At 44.1% G+C, this 14,294-nt stretch overlaps 1 long non-coding RNA gene across 10 annotated transcripts in view; it reads right to left on the reverse strand.

Moving 5' to 3' along the window:
• Window positions 1–14,294, reverse strand: part of LOC119971332 — a 508,049-nt gene that overhangs the window by 415,036 nt on the left and 78,719 nt on the right. The window contains exon 1 of one of the 10 annotated variants that reach the window (XR_005461815.1): window positions 2,144–2,256. The exons of the other annotated variants lie outside the window; for them this stretch is intronic. This is a non-coding gene — a long non-coding RNA (uncharacterized LOC119971332). Of the gene's footprint in view, window positions 1–2,143; window positions 2,257–14,294 lie in introns of those variants that run through there. 10 annotated transcript variants of the gene reach the window in all.

The following is a 14,294-nucleotide window of genomic DNA, read 5'->3' on the forward strand; positions in this document are numbered from 1 at the left end:
AGGGTGGCACGGTGATACCTGTGACACCGGTATGTTGACCTGGGCCCTCCGGCTTCAGGTCCTCCAGAGGACCTCTGCCAAGGGCATCTAAAGGCCACAGGCCTGGAAGGCAGCAGGCTGCCTCCACCTCTGATGTGCATCCTGGGAGGGATACACCTAGACACAGCAGAAGACCACGAAAGATCAAGAAAGAGGATTAGTGAGTGAGCACTGAGGGCAATATCTGAAATAGTGGGAATGGAAATATCCAATGTTCATTATTAAAACATGCTACACCGGTTACATGTGAAGCCTCGGTCACGTTAATCTTCACAGCGGGCTTGCCTGCACCCCGACACACAGTGGTCCAAGTACAAATGCCCCCAATGAAGACACCATTCAGAAGATGGATGCGTATGCACCGTCAGCAGAAAGACAGGAGTCAGACTGGCATAAACTGAGGAGTGCCAGGGCTTACCTCACAATGAGTTATCACTCTCCTGCCTTGTATATTGACCCACTGGCGGTGCCAACACAAGCCCATCATACTGGGGTGATGCTACATAGACCCTTGGAGGGTAGAACAGAATAGGCGAGGAGGATGGGGGTGAGCTACCAAAGCCTCATCCTTTGAGGAGCAGGCAAGCATGAAGGTCTCCCTGGTCTTCCCTTGCCGCTGCCTGTCCTCCATCCTCTGACCTCCTCCTCAGGCTAGTCCACCTTCCCCTCTTTGTCTGGCTCCTCCTCAGACAAGACTGCATGTCCCTCTTCCTCCAGCAAGTCATCCCGCTGCTGTGCCAGGTTATGGAGGGCACAGCAGACGACTACAAAGTGGGAGAACCTCTGTATGGTGGACTGCAGTGCACCACCAGAGCAGCCCAGGCATTGAAACTGCACCACTCAATGACAGCACGAGTGGCCATATGGGCTTCGTTATATCAGTTCTCCGCCTCTGTCTACAGCCTCCACAATGGTGTCATCAGCCGGGACCTCAGAGGGTACTTTATCCCCCAAGATCCAATCCATTCGCTGGTTGCACACATGTTGAACACTCGGAGTGGAACTCTTTCCTCTTAATGATGGGCACTCCCTGATGCCCCAGTGTGCACAAGTCGACATACGTGGCATCAACAACCCCTGAACCCGAGGCATCCAGGAGACAGCAAAGAATCCATGGATGCACTTGTGGGCCGTAGCTTGTGATATGCCGCAAAGTCCTGCTCGAGCCAGGGAATGAACCGATTGCATTAAGGTTCAGGGCTGCAGTGACCTCCACGGCCACATGGAGGTGTCCTCCTCCTCCACAGGGTGCCAGGCCTGCGAGGACATGGTACGGTGCCGCACTGTCTCTTTGATGAGACAGAGTTTTTTGCGGTACATGCTGTCTTTCATCTTCTCACAAGACCAACAACACCGGTTCTCCTTGGGCCATTGCTGGCAGCACCCTCTGGGTTCCTCCTCAGCCTGATGGGTGGTCAGGTCTTCAGGTTGTGCTGCAGTCCCCTGCGCATGTGGTACTGCCTTCAGCCTGCGTCAACACTGCTTCCACCTGGGCTTCCACCAGCACCGCGAGGGCAGCCTCCGCGGGACTGACATAATCAACCATATTGTTTAATCTGTAAGGAATTAGTGAATGAGGGAAACTGACAATCACTTAGGGCTTCCACCCCGGGACTCTCAAATCCCCAAAGCCTCCCCCAGCATTACAAGTTCTGCCTTCTCTCAGATTGCCATCCACCTAGCCAGCTGTGCTGGTAAACCATGCTCTGCACACTCGCCCCCAGCCAGCGCCGGCCCTAGGGTTGCTGGCACCCCGGGCAAGCTGAAATTCAGCGCCCTTCGGGGGGGGGGGGGGGCAAGGCCGAGGCGGGGGGGGGGGGGCCGAGGCGGGGCGGACTGGGGGGGGGCGGACGGGGGGGGGGGGCGCGGAGGGGACCGCCCTGGGGGAGGGCGGCCACCGCACATGCGCTGGTTGGCACCGGCCCAACTGCGCATGCGCGGGACCGGAGTCTCTGGCGCCCCCTAGCACATGGTGCCCGGGCGACTGCCCGAGTTGCCGGTACCTTGGGCCGGCCCTGCCCCCAGCCACACCTGGACCCCAAACCCCTGCCGGGAATTTTAGGGAGACTGTGCTGAGATGCCCTGCCCTGATCCACACACTTACCCAAAGGTGGCAACAATACCCCAAGTGCTGAAGCCCAACTTGAGTGAGTGTTTGATTGCTGGCTGCTGCCTCTATGGTGCCGACATTCCTAGAGTTCAAGCAAAATGTTCAGGTTTCAAAGTTGAATTGAAATGGAATGCAATAATCATTGTCTGAGACATGACATGTGTACCACGAGAAGCCACTTGAAAATATTTTATTTATTAAATGGGCAACAATACCTTTATACAAAAGATAAAAATTAACCACTTAACAGTCCATATATCAAATTAGCCATCAACTGACAAGGAAAAGGCACTGCGCCATACACACATCGGCACCTTTTCACCACAGAATATCGGTACAAACACAAAACTACAACAGCACATTTGTACAAAGATAAGCAACCACACTTTAAACATGAATCATTCAACAGTACAATGAAGTCATGCGCATTTGAATCGATCCAGCACACACTCCCTCTTCCACAGTTCGCAGCAGTATACTCACATCAGTGGAAAGTTGCGCAGGGTAGTGTAAAAATACACCGGAAAGTCACAGCGACGCAGAGCATGTCAGAAAACTGGTACGGCGGGACGGAGAATCCCGCCCCAACAGTTTATTTAGATGCAAAATCTATTTACAGAAAGTATAAAGGAACATTACAATACCAGCCAGCGGCTCCAACTCTTCTCCTCGACTGGATCTGTTTTGTAGGTTTTAAAGGCTCCCAACCTGCTGGAATCGTGTACAGTTTGCTCTGATAGGCTGGATGCGACATGGCCTCAAGAGGTTCACCGGGGGTCAGTTCGGGAGGTCACGTGATCCCTGATGTTCGCCGAAGAATCGTTCCCCCTTCAGGTCAACTGGCACCTCCCCACAGGCACTGGAGATTGTGGTCTCAATAGCTTAGTCTATCAGGACGCTCCGTTCGCATTGGGAGTGACAAAGTACTGCTGATTGGGGGTTCTCCCTCAGGAGTTGTCTTACTTTGGCCGTTCTCTCAATTTTTTTCTGTGGGTACTGGTCGCTCCTTGGCCACCGCCCCTCCTTGCTCAATGACCATAGGCTCTAGACTCATGACGGTCTGGTCAGCCACTTCGAGCCCCTGATTGGTATTAACATGGGTAGGTTTGATGCTGAAGAGGTTACCTTCTCTAGTGAAGGCGCTCTTCTTCGTAAATGGTCCAAATGCTTCTGCAGGATCTTATCCTGGGTCCATAACTCATATGACACCAGGCCAGTCATGGCTACCATAAATCCCAACACCCAGCTGGTCTATTTTTCCTTATGAAAGCCCAGGTCATTTATTTCAAGTGCTCTCTGTCCTCAACAAGTCATGGATCCTTTTTTGGACAGCTTCCCTGGACTCCACCTTCCCCTTCATTCTGGAAGATCAGTTCGGCAAACAACAGCCCATCAGCAGCTCCACCGGGGCAACTCTCCGCGGGGAATGTGGAGTAATCCTATACAATAAAAACCAGGAACTTTTGTTATCCAACAACGAATTGGTGGAATTTTTTAATGCTGAACACGATTGCCAAATCCTCCTTATCAATTTGAGAGTACCCTTTCTCTGCCTCAGAGGGGTTTTGGGATAAGTAAGCGATGGGCCTATCTGTTCCATCGGGCAATCGGTGAGAAAAAAAAAGGCCCCAATTGCATATGGAAACATGTCGCAGGTGAGGACAAATTCCTTTTGAGGGTCAAAACGGGTCAGTAAACTAGTGGACTGAAGACGCTGCTTCATTTGATTGAAGGCTTCCTCCTGGGGTGCTTTCCAAAACCATTTCTGGTGTTTCTTCAACAAAGCATGCAATGGCGCTAACAGGGTGACCAGATACGGAAGGAATCTAGTGTCATATTTAATCATCCCCAAGAAGGATTTCAACTGTGTGTTTTTCGGGGCGGCCGCTTCTCGAATGGCTTTTATCTTCTCTGCACTGAGTGAAACCCTTTTGTATCGAACCTGTAGCCCAAATAGGTCACATTGTTGGCTTGGAATGTATACGTTTCCCTTTTCAAATGCATGCTAGTGTTCAAGAATCTTTTTAGCACTTCTTCCAAGTTGGCGTGAAACTGCTGATTAGGACATCATCTAAATAAACTGCAAATTTGGTCATTCCCTGCATCAAATTTTCCATGGCGCATTGAAAAATTGCGCACAGTGACGATACTCTGAATGGTAACTAAGTATACTCATACAAGCCTTTACGCGTGTTGATGGTAATGTATTCTTGGGATGCCTCATCTACTTGCAAGTAGCATAGCTCATTTCTAGTTTGGTGAACGTCAAACCAACAGCGAGTTTAACGTACATGTCCTGAATCGTAGGTATGGGGTACTGGTCCAATTTGGCCACTGATTGACTGTGAGTTTATAATCCCCTCAAATTCGGACCATCTTGTTCATCCCACTCTGCAAAGTCTACTGGTCTAATGATGGCTAGGTCGCCCTGGCAGACCTCAGAATACGTTTGGATAACTTAGTACAGGTTCCCCTCAGTCAGTTTGAAAATTTCCATCCAATTCAACTTTGTGTGTTGGAGCCAGTCACGTCCCAATTAAGCTTGGACATTGTCCACTTAAGACGACAAGTAGGAGCCAGGCCAACTGCTGCCCATATGCCACCGGAGCCACTATGGTCCACTTGATTTTTAGTGCCTCTCCTGTATAAGTGGCTAACTGGGCTGCAGTTTTCCTCAGCCTCAATGGCTGGAGAAGAAATGATTTCTGTCTGGCAAGAAATTATAACCTTATTCCCTTATAATGGTCACTAAAGCCATGGTGTCTACTTCCATCTTTAAAGGATGTCCCTTGACAAGTAGTACTATGGTTGTTGGAGCCACTCTACCCAGGCCAATGTGGTTCAATGTTAACATGTTCCTGCTCAGTTGACTGGTATTCCTCCATCCTGTGAATCACTACCCGCTTTTTCCCCCTTCCTGGGCAGGGCAGGCTCTGTTCGTCTTGGCATCTATGCCTCAAGTGGCCTCTTTTACTGTACCGAAAGCACTCAGTCTCTCGGAACCTGCACCTCTCTGGAGTGCGGCTTCCCCGCAACGAAAACATTCTTTGAAACCTGTCAACAGATCAAGGCAGGGGCTCCAGCCCCAGTTTCCTTCATGGGTGAAACTTCCCCTATCTAACCGTAAGCTTAGTTCCTGGTGCTGCTACTTGCTCCTCAGGCACATCGACAAATGTGCATTAATTCAGGAAAGCCAGCAATGATATGAACATGAGAACATAAGAACTAGGAGCAGGAGTAGGCCATCTGGCCCTCAAGCCTGCGCTGCCATTCAATGAGATCATGGCTGATCTTCTGTGGACTCAGCTCCACTTTCCGGCCTGAACACCATAACCCTTAATCCCTTTATTCTTCTTTTATCTTAAAAACATTTAACGAAGGAGCCTCAACTGCTTCACTGGGCAAGGAATTCCATAGATTCACAACCCTTTGGGTGTAGAAGTTCCTCCTAAACTCAGTCCTAAATCTACTTTCTCTTATTTTGAGGCTATGCCCCCTAGTTCTGCTTTCACCCACCAGTGGAAACAACCTTCCCGCATCTATCCTATCTATTCCCTTCATAATTTTATATGTTTCTATAAGATTCCCCCTCATCCTTCTAAATTCCAATGAGTACAGTCCCAGTCTACTCAACCTCTCCTCGGAATCCAACCCCTTCAGCTCTGGGATTAACCAAGTGAATCTCCTCTGCACACCCTCCAGCGCCAGTACATCCTTTCTCTGGTAAGGAGACCAAAACTGAACACAATACTCCAGGTGTGGCCTCACTAACACCTTATACAATTGCAGAATAACCTCCCTAGTCTTAAACCCCATCCCTCTAACAATGAAGGACAAAATTCCATTTGGTTTCTTAATCACCTATTGCACCTGTAAACCAACTTTTTGTGGCTCATGCACTAGCACACCCAGGTCTCTCTGCACAACAGCATGTTTTAATATTTTATCATTTAAATAATAATCCCTTTTGCTGTTATTCCTACAAAAATGGATAACCTCACATTTGTCAACGTTGTATTCCATCTGCCAGACCCTAGCCCATTCACATAAACTATCCAAATCCCTCTGCAGACTTCCGGTATCCTCTGCACATTCTGCTTTACCACTCATCTTAGTGTCGTCTGCAAACGTGGACACATTGCCCTTGGTCCCCAACTCCAAATCATCTATGTAAATTGTGAACAATTGTGGGCCCAACACTGATCCCTGAGGGACACCACTAGCTACTGATTGCCAACCAGAGAAACACCCATTAATCCCCACTCTTTGCTTTCTATTAATTAACCAATCCTCTATCCATGCTACTACTTTACCCTTAATGCCATGCATCTTTATCTTATGCGGCAACCTTTTGTGTGTCACCTTGTCAAAGGCTTTCTGGAAATCCAGATATACCACATCCATTGGCTCCCCATTATCTACCACTCTGGTAATGTCCTCAAAAAATTCCACTAAATTAGTTAGGCACGACCTGTCCTTTATGAACCCATGCTGTTTCTGCCCAATGGGACAATTTCCATCCAGATGCCTCGCTATTTCTTCCTTGATGATAGATTCCAGCATCTTCCCTACTACCGAAGTTAAGCTCACTAGCCTATAATTACCCGCTCTCTGCCTACCTCCTTTTTTAAACAATGGTGTCACATTTGCTAATTTCCAATCCGCCGGGACCACCCCAGAGTCTAGTGAATTTTGGTAAATTATCACCAGTGCATTTACAATTTCCCTAGTAATCTCTTTTAGCACTCTGGGATGCATTCCATCAGGGCGAGGAGACTTGTCTACCTTTAGCCCCATTCGCTTGCCCATCACTATCTCCTTAGTGATAACAATCATCTCAAGGTCCTCACCTGTCATAGCCTCATTTCTATCAGTCACTGGCATGTTATTTGTGTCTTCCACTGTGAAGACCGGCCCTAAAAACCTGTTCAGTTCCTCAGCCATTTCCTCATCTCCCATTATTAAATCTTCCTTCTCATCCTCTAAAGGACCAATATTTACCTTAGCCACTCTTTTTTGTTTTATATATTTGTAGAAACTTTTACTATCTGTTTTTGTATTCTGAGCAAGTTTACTCTCATAATCTATTTTACTCTTCTTTCTAGCTTTTTTAGGCTTTCTGTTGCCCCCTAAATATTTCCCAGTCCTCTAGTCTCCCACTAATCTTTGCCACTTTGTATGCTTTTTCCTTCAATTTGATACTCTCCCTTATTTCCTTCGATATCCACGGTCGATTTTCTCTCTTTCTACCGTCCTTCCTTTTTATTGTTATAAACCTTTGCTGAGCACTGTGAAAAATCGCTTGGTAGGTTCTCCACTGTTCCTCAACTGTTTCACCATAGAGTCTTTGCTCCCAATCTACCTTAGCTAGCTCTTCTCTCATCCCATTGTAATCTCCTTTGTTTAAGCACAAAACACTAGTGTTTGATTTTACCTTCTCACCCTCCATCTGTATTTTAAATTCCACCATATTGTGATCGCTCCTTCCGAGAGTATCCCTAACTATGAGATCATTAATCAATCCTGTCTCATTACACAGGACAAGATCTAGGACCGCTTGTTCCCTCGTAGGTTCCATTACATACTGTTCTAGGAAACTATCGCGGATACATTCTATAAACTCCTCCTCAAGGCTGCCTTGACCGACCTGGTTAAACCAATCGACATGCAGATTAAAATCCCCCATGAGAACTGCTGTACTATTTCTACATGCATCAGTTATTTCTTTGTTTATTGCCTGCTCCACCATAATGTTACTATTTGGTGGCCTATAGACTACTCCTATCAGTGTCTTTTTTGCCTTACTGTTCCTGATTTCCACCCAAATGGATTCAACCTTATCCTCCATAGCACCGATGTCATCCCTTACTATTGCCCGGGTGTCATCCTTAAATAACAGAGCAACATCACCTCCCTTACCATCCACTCTGTCCTTCTGAATAGTTTGATACCCTTGGATATTTAACTCCCAGTTGGGACCATCCTTTAACAATGTTTCAGTAATGGCCACTAAATCATAGTCATGTTAAGGGAAAATAGTCTTTAACTAATTTGTTGGACTTCTTAATGAGGTAACAGAGAGAGTTGATGAAGGTAATGTGGTTAATGTCCAAAGGCATTTGATAAAGTTCTGTATGACAGACTTGTCAGCAAAGTTAGTGCCCATAAAGGAGACAATGGCAACGTGAATTTAAAAAATTGATTGAGTACAGGAACAGAGAATAGTGGTGAATGGTTGTTTTTGGACTGGAAGAAAGTTCCTCGGGGGTCAGTGTTCGGAACTCTGCTTTCCTTTATGGTAATGACCTATATTTGGGCACATGAAAATTTGCAGATGACACAAAACTTCAAGATGACATAGATTGGCTGGCGGAATTGGTATACAAATGGTAGATGAGATTCAGTGCTACTTGGTGATGTGCAAAAGGTGCCGATGGTTCTTGGAGCACAATTAAAAAGCAGCTATCAGCTCTCTTGGGTTCTTAAATAGGTAGAGAAAGACTGACTACGGAGAATAAAAATAATTTTATACTTGGAAAATCTGAAACGGTAAGTTTATAGGCATATTCTGTGTTTTTTCCACCTTGCCCCACATGTGCATTTGTTGACTATTCTGTATTAAAATGTTAATTTTAAATATACTTTGAGGAATGGGTAAGTAAATTATCACCAGTGCATTTACAATTTCAACGTGGGAGGAAAGGGTCACCTCGAGTGTCCCTGCTGACTACATCTGCGGGAAGTGCACCCAACTCCAGCTCCTCGAGAACCGCGTTAGGTAGATATAGATAAGCTGCAGAGCTGGGCTGAGAGGTGGCAGATGGAGTTTAATGCGGAAAAGTGTGAGGTGGTTCACTTTGGAAGGAGTAACAGGAATGCAGAGTACTGGGCTAATGGCAAGATTCTTGGTAGTGTAGATGAACAGAGAGATCTCGGCATCCAGGTACATAAATCCCTGAAAGTTGCCATCCAGGTTAATAGGGCTGTTAAGAAGGCATATGGTGTGCTAGCCTTTATCAGTAGGGGGATTGAGTTTCGGAGCCATAAGGTCATGCTGCAGCTGTACATAGCTCTGGTGCAGCCGCTCCTGGAGTACTGCGTGCAGTTCTGGTCACCACATTATAGGAAGGATGTGGAAGCTTTGGAAAGGGTTCAGAGGAGATTTACTAGGATGTTGCCTGGTATGGAGGGAAGGTCTTACGAGGAAAGGCTCAGGGACTTGAGGTTGTTTTCGTTAGAGAAGAGAAGGCTGAGAGGTGACTTAATAGAGACATATAAGATAGTCAGAGGGTTAGATAGGGTGGACAGTGAGAGTCTCTTTCCTCAGATGGTGATGACCAACACAAGGGGACATAGCTTTAAATTGAGGGGTAGTAGATATAGGACAGATGTCAGAGGCAGTTTCTTTACTCAGAGAGTAGTAGGGGTGTGGATCGCCCTGCCTGCAACAGTAGTAGACTCGCCAACTTTAAGGGCATTTAAGTGGTCACTGGATAGACATATGGATGAAAATGGAATACTGTAAGTCAGCTAGGATTCAGATGGTTTCACAGGTCGGCGCAACATCGAGGGCCGAAGGGCCCGTACTGCGCTGTAATGTTCTATGTTCTATAAACTAAAATGGGTACTGAAAATACACTTTTTTCCTCAAGGGAATTGACTGTTTTTATGATGATGGCTGGCTATTCACTCAACATTTTTAAGTTAATGAAAAATCATTTTAGTGATTTGTTTTACAGTTTGTGGTTTTAAATTTACTCCTGCAAATTAGTTATTTCAATCAATCAGTATAGTTTGTGCATTGCAGGCATTTTCGCAATCTATGGCCATTGATCCTTTCGATAAATGTTCAATTTTCCCCCACGTTTCAAAATGTTTGCACAATTCTTTACACTTCCCTTCTTCTCTGACATACATCATTCCTGGAATCCAGCAGAATAGCAAATATTCCCAATGTCATTTTAAATGGTGACTCGTGCAAGAAGGGTTGACCTGTCCTTGACATTTCCAACCTCTCCCCAAGGGAAGGATCTAGTTGTTTCTGGAAATATGGGGGAGGATCATAAATTCACTATTCTAGGGTTCGCAGGAGAACATCTACATCGTACCTCAATGTGGCACAAGGTACCAGTATTTTAAAGCACACCAATCCACCATGTGTTCTTTTTATCTAAATGCTTTCAGTTCACCTTACCCAGGTATCAGTAAAAATATTAGTAAATGGTTCGTGAATTAACGTTTATTTAAAGTCATGATGTGGCGTTGCCGGCGTAGGACTGGCGTGGGCAGTCTTGCATAATTGTCTTTGTCTATATATGCTATGTTTGTCTGACCTACCTCTTCACTTACCTGACAAAGGAGCTATGCTCCGAAAGCTCGTGATTCCAAATAAACCTGTTGAACTTTAACCTGGTATTGTAAGACTCTTTATTTAAAGTCATTGCTAAGTATCAAACATTGTTTCACTATACTTTAATTTTTAGTCCTTAAAAACAAATTCCCCAAATGACTAAGTGGGGAAAGACATTGCCTGTGTGCTGTCAAGTCATATTTACCAGAAATTCCACGTTAACTGGTCTCAGCCACGTGAATGCTGAGCACTCTGCATTTGGATACATTGCCTCAGAGCTAGAAAGGGCCTAACGTTGCCACATTTGATCATTATGCAGTGACATTTGTTGGGTACTCTACCTGTGCGTATATAAGATAAAGGAGAATTGGGTTTAGCTAACCTGGACTGTGTTTCATCTTTCATCAAATAGTTTACTGACACCAACTACCCATTTGAGCAAGTATGATTTAGCATCTTCAGAAAAAAAAGAAAACTAAAAGGACTGTTAGGAAAACAAAGGTAGTTTTAAGGGATTTATATGTGTTTTAGTAAACATTAGAAATAAGGTTTGAAGTGTGTTTAATTTAATGTTTCTGTGAGTGGATAGGTAAACGTTATAGTTATATTCATGCTGGAGAAAGATGTGTATATGTGTGAGGATTAGTTAAGTTCCCACTGTGTTTCCATTGTTCTTAGAGTGGGCTATGGTGCGAAAAATTAATAAACCAGCAGTTGCTGCTTAATAGCTGGGCCTTACAAGGTAGAGAAGCTTTTAAGTTTTAGTTTAGCTAATTTGATTGCAGTTAGAGACAGGTAGTGAGAGAGAAGGCAGCTCTCGCAGCTCTACAAGAACCAGTTAGTTTTAGAAGGTAATGATGGAACATCTCTCTCAGCCTTTCTATAAGAAAAGCCATACCATGGAGTAATGGTTAAGAAAGCATCCTGATGGGCAGCACGGTGGCACAGTGGTTAGCATTGTTGCCTGCGGCGCTGAGGACCCGGGTACGAATCCCTGGGCACTGTCCGTGTGGAGTTTGCACATTCTCCCCGTGTTTGCGTGGGTTTCGCCCCCACAACCCAAAAGATGTGCAGGATAGGTGGATAGGCCACCCTAAATTGCCCCTTAATTGGAAAAAATTATTGGGTACTCTAAATTTATTTAAAAAAAGAAAGCATCCTGAGGCAGCACGGTGGAGCAATGGTTAGCACCAGTGCCTCACGGACCCGGGTTCGATCCCGGCCCCGGGTCACTGTCCGTGTCTGCATGGGTCTTACTCCCAGAATCCAAATATGTGAAGGGTAGGTGAATTGGCCATGCTAAATTGGGTACACTAAATTTTAAAAAAAAGAAAGCATTGTGAAATCTAAAGTCCAGCTATTTAGGAAACTAGAGAAATGAAGCGTTATGCAAGAAGTCTGGAGTTAAGTGAACAGCGATCAAGATATGGTTCAGAAGAATTTAAGGAACAGTAAACAAAGTGTTCGGAGTTAGAGACAATTGCAGTAATCAGATTTAAAGTGGGGCAGCAGCCTTCAATGGTAAAGCAAATGTCTGATGCCACTTTAGTACAATTTGAGAATCGAGAGTTAAAGCAATTGTGAGCAATTGGTACAGCAGTCAAGACAAATAAATCCAAAAGGGGTTTATGTAAAATCCTGGATTCGCTGTTAAAAGTGGAGTGGAAGTTATGTTTAAAAGTGTCATTTGGAATACCTAGTCTAGATTTTGAAATGCAAACTGCTAAGGGAAAGCATACTTCATTTAAAAAATTTTTTTTTTTTTTTTAAAAAGAGTATCCAATTCTTTTTTTCCCAATTAAGGGGCAATTTTAGTGTGGCCAATCCACCTACCCTGCTCATCTTTGGGTTGTGGGAGTGAGACCCACGCAGACACGGGGAGAATGTGCAAACCCCACACTGACAGTGACCCGGGATTGGGATCGAACCTGGGTCCTTGGCGCCATGAGGCAACAGAGCTAACCACTGCACCACCGTCCCGCCTGGGAGAGCGTACTTATGAGAGAAGATTTTAAAGTGTGTTTTTGGGACTAGAGTTTTGAAACTCTCACGTGACAATAATTTGGGGGGAGTCTAAGGAGACATCTATAAACATTCACTTGAGTTCAGAGTGGAGAGTATATTTGCACCCAGTCATCTTGTAGGCTTAAAAGGGACTGTGTTAATGGGACCACTGTAGATTAAGCTGTACTTTGTAATCAATGTTAATCATAAAACCCATATGTAATTGTTAAGCTAAGGGGGAGTAAATGAGTATTGTATCATAATCCAATTTTTTCATGTTCTTTTCCTTGTTGTTAAAACTAATTAGTGGTCCCGTGAGTCTGTTCCTCCACACCACATTTTACAAAACAAAAGTAAAAATGTTCTGGTCTTTTGAGCCAGGGTTCCATTCTGGAATATTCTCGTCCAGTTAAATCAACTGGGATCACAAGAAGGGTAGAAAAGCAAAGGAAATGGAATAAATGCATTTTCTGTAAGGATGTAATACAACAGTCCAGTGGCTAAAGCTAATGAGGTTCTCATCTTATATGACGACTTTTTAAAATTAAATGCCACCTAACTACGTGGCCTTGCGTTTGTGTGAGCAATATCATTTACTGTTGGCGAAGTACCAAAGAGCAACTGTGATATAATTCAATGCAGACTTTGTAAAAACCTGACGTACTAAATGTGACAATGCTTTAGAAGAAGTTAACATAAATAGGAATGAAAGATTAGCCTGATGTCAGAAAGCTAAACCATACCCCCCAATTATGGGGAATTGCCTTCAAAATACCTGACAAATGTTAGGTCATATGAAATGTTGTCTCATTAACTAATGTATACAAGACTTCAAAGCCAAAAATCTTGATGCTACTTAGTGGCAAACTTAAATAAAAGAGCCTGTTAATTATCAGTCAACGCAAACTTCCAATCTCAGCTGACTGCTACAAGGTTATATGGTTTCATTTCCATGCATCTTTTACTGAACTGTGCACAATTTACAGAAAAAACCAACATGGTAAACAGTTTCACACAATGAGGTGTGAAGACTGATTGAACTGTATTCAATGGTTCTGAATTCCCCTGATGAGCTGCCAGAAATCATTATGAATGGACCAGCTGATGGGTTGATGACTGATAAAGGCAAAACAAACAGCATTAGTAATTTGAGAAAACATATGCTACTATGACAACGGAAGGCACATAGTGACAGTTCCTTAGACTGGAATTTTAAAACATTTATATTCACTATTTATGCAGTTTTCATACACCTCACAATAATGTAATTACAATGATTGCTAAAATTACCTTGAGGGATCAGCTTATCTACCAAGTGTTTTTTCAAACCAATATTAAAGTACTCGTATTTGTCTCTCAAGATCTACACAAGAACCTCACTTTAGGTCAAACAATATGCACAGGTTATAAATGTGCAGTTTATTTTAAGACAATACATATGCACACTGGTGGTCCAATTACATCCCACACAGTTTATTTCCCAATATTTGCCACAGTGGACCAAAAGGATGAGAGTTTTATAAAATAAAATCAACCATCAAACTTTGTAATCAAGATTAATCCCAGATAAACCATGATCAGAACAGCTAAATATATTTATAAAATATATTACCTTGTACTGCCCAGTTTAATTTGTAATATTTTCATATTTCACAGGAATAAAATGTATGCAAATAGATTAGGGAGTCAATGTGGTCAAAGCATTTGATACACCTTAATAAGAGTGAAAATCCTCAACAATAAATTGCACCATATAGTTGATTTCTAATTCCCGCTTAAATACTTCCAAGT

The sequence above is a fragment of the Scyliorhinus canicula genome, chromosome 9 (assembly GCF_902713615.1).
Source record: "Scyliorhinus canicula chromosome 9, sScyCan1.1, whole genome shotgun sequence".
Taxonomy (NCBI): Eukaryota; Metazoa; Chordata; class Chondrichthyes; order Carcharhiniformes; family Scyliorhinidae; genus Scyliorhinus; species Scyliorhinus canicula.